This window comes from Metopolophium dirhodum, chromosome 1 (genome assembly GCF_019925205.1).
Source record: "Metopolophium dirhodum isolate CAU chromosome 1, ASM1992520v1, whole genome shotgun sequence".
Lineage (NCBI taxonomy): Eukaryota > Metazoa > Arthropoda > Insecta > Hemiptera > Aphididae > Metopolophium > Metopolophium dirhodum.
Window position 1 is genome coordinate 135,752,554 of NC_083560.1, and position 8,652 is coordinate 135,761,205.

Here is an 8,652-nt window from a genome sequence, read left to right on the forward strand (position 1 = left end):
GAAATGATGTACACCAACAATGGAAATGTTAATATCAACGTATTTATTGACTTCTAAATTCTAGTTTTGCGTACAACTAATCTATCTATAGGTGACTAATGTATTTGCAATTGTCTGAAGTCTTGTTCAACAACAAATTATATTTTTTTTTTTAATTTGAAATGATGTACCTCAACAATGAATAACTTTAATATTAACGTAATTATTGATTTTAAATTCTAGTTTTGGGTTCAACTAATCTATCTATAGGTGACTAATGTATTTGCAATTGTCTAAAGTCTCATTCATCAAAATATTATGTTTTTTTTTAATTTGAAATGATGTACACCAACAATGGAAATGTTAATATCAAAGTATTTATTGACTTCTAAATTCTAGTTTTGCGTACAACTAATCTATCTATAGGTGACTAATGTATTTGCAATTGTCTGAAGTCTTGTTCAACAACAATTTATTTTTTTTTTTAATTTGATATGTTTTTCCCCAATAATGAAAAATGTTAATATAAGCGTAATTATTGAGTTTTAAATTCTAGTTTTCTGATCATCTAGTTTATGTATATCGGATAAATGTATTTGCAATTGTCTAAAGTCTTATTCATCAACTTAATATGTTTTTTTATAAATTTGAAATTATGTAACCCAAGACTAAAAAATGTTCATTTAAGCGTTAATATTGAGTTCTAAATTCTAGTTTTCTGATCATCTAGTTTATGTATAGTGGATAAATGTGTTTGCAATTGTCTGAAGTCTTATTCGTCAACAAATTATGTTTTTTTTTAATTTGAAATGATGTACCCCAACAATGATTAACGTTAATATTAACGTAATCATTGATTTTTAAATTCTAGTTTTGAGTTCAACTAATCTATCTATAGGTGACTAATGTATTTGCAATTGTCTGAAGTCTTATTCGTCAACAAATAATATTTTTTTTTAATTTGAAATGATGTACCCCAACAATGAATATGTTAATATAAGCGTAATTTATTGAGTTTTAAATTCTAGTTCACAGATCATCTAGTTTATGTTTAGTGGATAAATGTTTTTGCAATTGTCTGAAGTTTTATTCAACAACAACTTATGTTTTTATTTTAATTTGAAATGATGTACCCCAACAATGAAAATGTTAATATCAACGTATTTATTGACTTCTAAATTCTAGTTTTCTGAACATCTAGTTAATTTATAGTGGATAAATGTATTTGCAATTGTCTAAAGTCTTATTCATCAAAATATTATGTTTTTTTTTAATTTGAAATGATGTACACCTACAATGGAAATGTTAATATCAAAGTATTTATTGAGTTCTAAATTCTAGTTTTCAGATCAACTAGTTTATCTATAGTTGAAAAATGTATCTCCAACTGTCTGAAGTCTTATTCGTCAACAAATTATATTTTTTTTTAATTTGAAATGATGTAACCCAACAATGAATAATGTTAATATTAACGTAATTTTTGAGTTCTCAATTCTAGTTTTGGGTTCAACTAATCTAACTAAAGGTGACTAATGTATTTGCAATTGTCTGAAGTCTTATTCATCAACGAATTATATATTTTTTTTTAATTTGAAATGATGTACCCCAACAATGAATAACGTTAATATTAACGTAATTATTGATTTTAAATTCTAGTTTTGAGTTCAACTAATCTATCTATAGGTGACTTATGTATTTGCAATTGTCTAAAGTCTTATTCATCAAAATATTATGTTTTTTTTTAATTTGAAATGATGTACACCAACAATGGAAATGTTATTATCAAAGTATTTATTGACTTCTAAATTCTAGTTTTCTGAACATCTAGTTAATTTATAGTGGATAAATGTATTTGCAATTGTCTAAAGTCTTATTCATCAAAATATTATGTTTTTTTTTAATTTGAAATGATGTACCCCAACAATGAAATTGTTAATATCAACGTATTTATTGACTTCTAAATTCTAGTTTTCTGATCATCTAGTTTATGTATATCGGATAAATATATTTGCAATTGTCTAAAGTCTTATTCATCAACTTAATATGTTTTTTTATAAATTTGAAATTATGTAACCCAAGACTAAAAAATGTTCATATAAGCGTTAATATTGAGTTCTAAATTCTAGTTTTCTGATCATGTAGTTTATTTATTGTGGATAAATGTATATTTAATTGTCTGAAGTCTTATTCGTCAACAAATTATGTTTTTTTTAATTTAAAATGATGTACCCCAACAATGAAAATGTTAATATCAACGTATTTATTGACTTCTAAATTCTAGTTTTCTGAACATCTAGTTAATTTATAGTGGATAAATGTATTTGCAATTGTCTAAAGTCTTATTCATCAAAATATTATGTTTTTTTTTAATTTGAAATGATGTACACCAACAATGATTAACGTTAATATTAACGTAATCATTGATTTTTAAATTCTAGTTTTGAGTTCAACTAATCTATCTATAGGTGACTAATGTATTTGCAATTGTCTGAAGTCTTATTCGTCAACAAATAATATTTTTTTTTAATTTGAAATGATGTACCCCAACAATGAATATGTTAATATAAGCGTAATTTATTGAGTTTTAAATTCTAGTTCACAGATCATCTAGTTTATGTTTAGTGGATAAATGTTTTTGCAATTGTCTGAAGTTTTATTCAACAACAACTTATGTTTTTATTTTAATTTGAAATGATGTACCCCAACAATGAAAATGTTAATATCAACGTATTTATTGACTTCTAAATTCTAGTTTTCTGAACATCTAGTTAATTTATAGTGGATAAATGTATTTGCAATTGTCTAAAGTCTTATTCATCAAAATATTATGTTTTTTTTTAATTTGAAATGATGTACACCTACAATGGAAATGTTAATATCAAAGTATTTATTGAGTTCTAAATTCTAGTTTTCAGATCAACTAGTTTATCTATAGTTGAAAAATGTATCTCCAACTGTCTGAAGTCTTATTCGTCAACAAATTATATTTTTTTTTAATTTGAAATGATGTAACCCAACAATGAATAATGTTAATATTAACGTAATTTTTGAGTTCTCAATTCTAGTTTTGGGTTCAACTAATCTAACTAAAGGTGACTAATGTATTTGCAATTGTCTGAAGTCTTATTCATCAACGAATTATATATTTTTTTTTAATTTGAAATGATGTACCCCAACAATGAATAACGTTAATATTAACGTAATTATTGATTTTAAATTCTAGTTTTGAGTTCAACTAATCTATCTATAGGTGACTTATGTATTTGCAATTGTCTAAAGTCTTATTCATCAAAATATTATGTTTTTTTTTAATTTGAAATGATGTACACCAACAATGGAAATGTTATTATCAAAGTATTTATTGACTTCTAAATTCTAGTTTTCTGAACATCTAGTTAATTTATAGTGGATAAATGTATTTGCAATTGTCTAAAGTCTTATTCATCAAAATATTATGTTTTTTTTTAATTTGAAATGATGTACCCCAACAATGAAATTGTTAATATCAACGTATTTATTGACTTCTAAATTCTAGTTTTCTGATCATCTAGTTTATGTATATCGGATAAATATATTTGCAATTGTCTAAAGTCTTATTCATCAACTTAATATGTTTTTTTATAAATTTGAAATTATGTAACCCAAGACTAAAAAATGTTCATATAAGCGTTAATATTGAGTTCTAAATTCTAGTTTTCTGATCATGTAGTTTATTTATTGTGGATAAATGTATATTTAATTGTCTGAAGTCTTATTCGTCAACAAATTATGTTTTTTTTAATTTAAAATGATGTACCCCAACAATGAAAATGTTAATATCAACGTATTTATTGACTTCTAAATTCTAGTTTTCTGAACATCTAGTTAATTTATAGTGGATAAATGTATTTGCAATTGTCTAAAGTCTTATTCATCAAAATATTATGTTTTTTTTTAATTTGAAATGATGTACACCAACAATGGAAATGTTAATATCAAAGTATTTATTGACTTCTAAATTCTAGTTTTCTGATCATATAGTTTATGTATTGTGGATAAATGTATTTGCAATTGTCTAAAGTCTTATTCATCAACAAATTATATTTTTTTTTTTAATTTGAAATGATGTACCTCAACAATGAATAACTTTAATATTAACGTAATTATTGATTTTAAATTCTAGTTTTGGGTTCAACTAATCTATCTATAGGTGACTAATGTATTTGCAATTGTCTAAAGTCTCATTCATCAAAATATTATGTTTTTTTTTAATTTGAAATGATGTACACCAACAATGGAAATGTTAATATCAAAGTATTTATTGACTTCTAAATTCTAGTTTTCTGATCATCTAGTTTATGTATAGTGGATGAATGTATATGCAATTGTCTGAAGTCTTATTCGTCGACAAATTATGTTTTTTTTTAATTTGAAATGATGTAACCCAACAATGAATAATGTTAATATTAACGTATTTATTGACTTATAAATTCTAGTTTTCTGATCATCTAGTTTATGCATAGTGGATAAACGTATTTGCAATTGTCTAAAGTCTTATTCATCAACCTATTATGTTTTTTTTTTTAATTTGAAATGATGTACCCCAACAATGAAAATGTTAATATCAATGTATTTAATGATTTTAAATTCTAGTTTTGGGTTCAACTAATCTATCTATAGGTGACTTATGTATTTGCAATTGTCTAAAGTCTTATTCATCAAAATATTATGTTTTTTTTTAATTTGAAATGATGTACACCAACAATGGAAATGTTATTATCAAAGTATTTATTGACTTCTAAATTCTAGTTTTCTGAACATCTAGTTAATTTATAGTGGATAAATGTATTTGCAATTGTCTAAAGTCTTATTCATCAAAATATTATGTTTTTTTTTAATTTGAAATGATGTACCCCAACAACGATTAACGTTAATATTAACGTAATCATTGATTTTTAAATTCTAGTTTTGAGTTCAACTAATCTATCTATAGGTGACTTATGTATTTGCAATTGTCTAAAGTCTTATTCATCAAAATATTATGTTTTTTTTTAATTTGAAATGATGTACACCAACAATGGAAATGTTATTATCAAAGTATTTATTGACTTCTAAATTCTAGTTTTCTGATTATCTAGTTTATGTATAGTGGATGAATGTATATGCAATTGTCTGAAGTCTTATTCGTCGACAAATTATGTTTTTTTTTAATTTGAAATGATGTAACCCAACAATGAATAATGTTAATATTAACGTAATTTTTGAGTTCTCAATTCTAGTTTTGGGTTCAACTAATCTAACTAAAGGTGACTAATGTATTTGCAATTGTCTGAAGTCTTATTCATCAACGAATTATATATTTTTTTTTAATTTGAAATGATGTACCCCAACAATGAATAACGTTAATATTAACGTAATTATTGATTTTTAAATTCTAGTTTTGAGTTCAACTAATCTATCTATAGGTGACTAATGTATTTGCAATTGTCTGAAGTCTTATTCGTCAACAAATAATGTTTTTTTTTAATTTGAAATGATGTACCCCAACAATGAATATGTTAATATAAGCGTAATTTATTGAGTTTTAAATTCTAGTTCACAGATCATCTAGTTTATTTTTAGTGGATAAATGTATTTGCAATTGTCTGAAGTCTTATTCAACAACAACTTATGTTTTTATTTTAATTTAAAATGATGTACCCCAACAATGAAAATGTTAATATCAACGTATATATTGACTTCTAAATTCTAGTTTTCTGAACATCTAGTTAATTTATAGTGGATAAATGTATTTGCAATTGTCTAAAGTCTTATTCATCAACATATTATGTTTTTTTTTAATTTGAAATGATGTACCCCAACAATGATTAACGTTAATATTTACGTAATCATTGATTTTTAAATTCTAGTTTTGAGTTCAACTAATCTATCTATAGGTGACTTATGTATTTGCAATTGTCTGAAGTCTTATTCGTCAACAAATAATATTTTTTTTTAATTTGAAATGATGTACCCCAACAATGAATATGTTAATATAAGCGTAATTTATTGAGTTTTAAATTCTAGTTCACAGATCATCTAGTTTATGTTTAGTGGATAAATGTTTTTGCAATTGTCTGAAGTTTTATTCAACAACAACTTATGTTTTTATTTTAATTTGAAATGATGTACCCCAACAATGAAAATGTTAATATCAACGTATTTATTGACTTCTAAATTCTAGTTTTCTGAACATCTAGTTAATTTATAGTGGATAAATGTATTTGCAATTGTCTAAAGTCTTATTCATCAAAATATTATGTTTTTTTTTAATTTGAAATGATGTACACCTACAATGGAAATGTTAATATCAAAGTATTTATTGAGTTCTAAATTCTAGTTTTCAGATCAACTAGTTTATCTATAGTTGAAAAATGTATCTCCAACTGTCTGAAGTCTTATTCGTCAACAAATTATATTTTTTTTTAATTTGAAATGATGTAACCCAACAATGAATAATGTTAATATTAACGTAATTTTTGAGTTCTCAATTCTAGTTTTGGGTTCAACTAATCTAACTAAAGGTGACTAATGTATTTGCAATTGTCTGAAGTCTTATTCATCAACGAATTATATATTTTTTTTTAATTTGAAATGATGTACCCCAACAATGAATAACGTTAATATTAACGTAATTATTGATTTTAAATTCTAGTTTTGAGTTCAACTAATCTATCTATAGGTGACTTATGTATTTGCAATTGTCTATAGTCTTATTCATCAAAATATTATGTTTTTTTTTAATTTGAAATGATGTACACCAACAATGGAAATGTTATTATCAAAGTATTTATTGACTTCTAAATTCTAGTTTTCTGAACATCTAGTTAATTTATAGTGGATAAATGTATTTGCAATTGTCTAAAGTCTTATTCATCAAAATATTATGTTTTTTTTTAATTTGAAATGATGTACCCCAACAATGAAATTGTTAATATCAACGTATTTATTGACTTCTAAATTCTAGTTTTCTGATCATCTAGTTTATGTATATCGGATAAATATATTTGCAATTGTCTAAAGTCTTATTCATCAACTTAATATGTTTTTTTATAAATTTGAAATTATGTAACCCAAGACTAAAAAATGTTCATATAAGCGTTAATATTGAGTTCTAAATTCTAGTTTTCTGATCATGTAGTTTATTTATTGTGGATAAATGTATATTTAATTGTCTGAAGTCTTATTCGTCAACAAATTATGTTTTTTTTAATTTAAAATGATGTACACCAACAATGGAAATGTTATTATCAAAGTATTTATTGACTTCTAAATTCTAGTTTTCTGAACATCTAGTTAATTTATAGTGGATAAATGTATTTGCAATTGTCTAAAGTCTTATTCATCAAAATATTATGTTTTTTTTTAATTTGAAATGATGTACACCAACAATGGAAATGTTAATATCAAAGTATTTATTGACTTCTAAATTCTAGTTTTCTGATCATATAGTTTATGTATTGTGGATAAATGTATTTGCAATTGTCTAAAGTCTTATTCATCAACAAATTATATTTTTTTTTTTAATTTGAAATGATGTACCTCAACAATGAATAACTTTAATATTAACGTAATTATTGATTTTAAATTCTAGTTTTGGGTTCAACTAATCTATCTATAGGTGACTAATGTATTTGCAATTGTCTAAAGTCTCATTCATCAAAATATTATGTTTTTTTTTAATTTGAAATGATGTACACCAACAATGGAAATGTTAATATCAAAGTATTTATTGACTTCTAAATTCTAGTTTTCTGATCATCTAGTTTATGTATAGTGGATGAATGTATATGCAATTGTCTGAAGTCTTATTCGTCGACAAATTATGTTTTTTTTAATTTGAAATGATGTAACCCAACAATGAATAATGTTAATATTAACGTATTTATTGACTTATAAATTCTAGTTTTCTGATCATCTAGTTTATGCATAGTGGATAAACGTATTTGCAATTGTCTAAAGTCTTATTCATCAAAATATTATGTTTTTTTTTAATTTGAAATGATGTACACCAACAATGGAAATGTTATTATCAAAGTATTTATTGACTTCTAAATTCTAGTTTTCTGAACATCTAGTTAATTTATAGTGGATAAATGTATTTGCAATTGTCTAAAGTCTTATTCATCAAAATATTATGTTTTTTTTTAATTTGAAATGATGTACCCCAACAACGATTAACGTTAATATTAACGTAATCATTGATTTTTAAATTCTAGTTTTGAGTTCAACTAATCTATCTATAGGTGACTTATGTATTTGCAATTGTCTAAAGTCTTATTCATCAAAATATTATGTTTTTTTTTAATTTGAAATGATGTACACCAACAATGGAAATGTTATTATCAAAGTATTTATTGACTTCTAAATTCTAGTTTTCTGATTATCTAGTTTATGTATAGTGGATGAATGTATATGCAATTGTCTGAAGTCTTATTCGTCGACAAATTATGTTTTTTTTTAATTTGAAATGATGTAACCCAACAATGAATAATGTTAATATTAACGTAATTTTTGAGTTCTCAATTCTAGTTTTGGGTTCAACTAATCTAACTAAAGGTGACTAATGTATTTGCAATTGTCTGAAGTCTTATTCATCAACGAATTATATATTTTTTTTTAATTTGAAATGATGTACCCCAACAATGAATAACG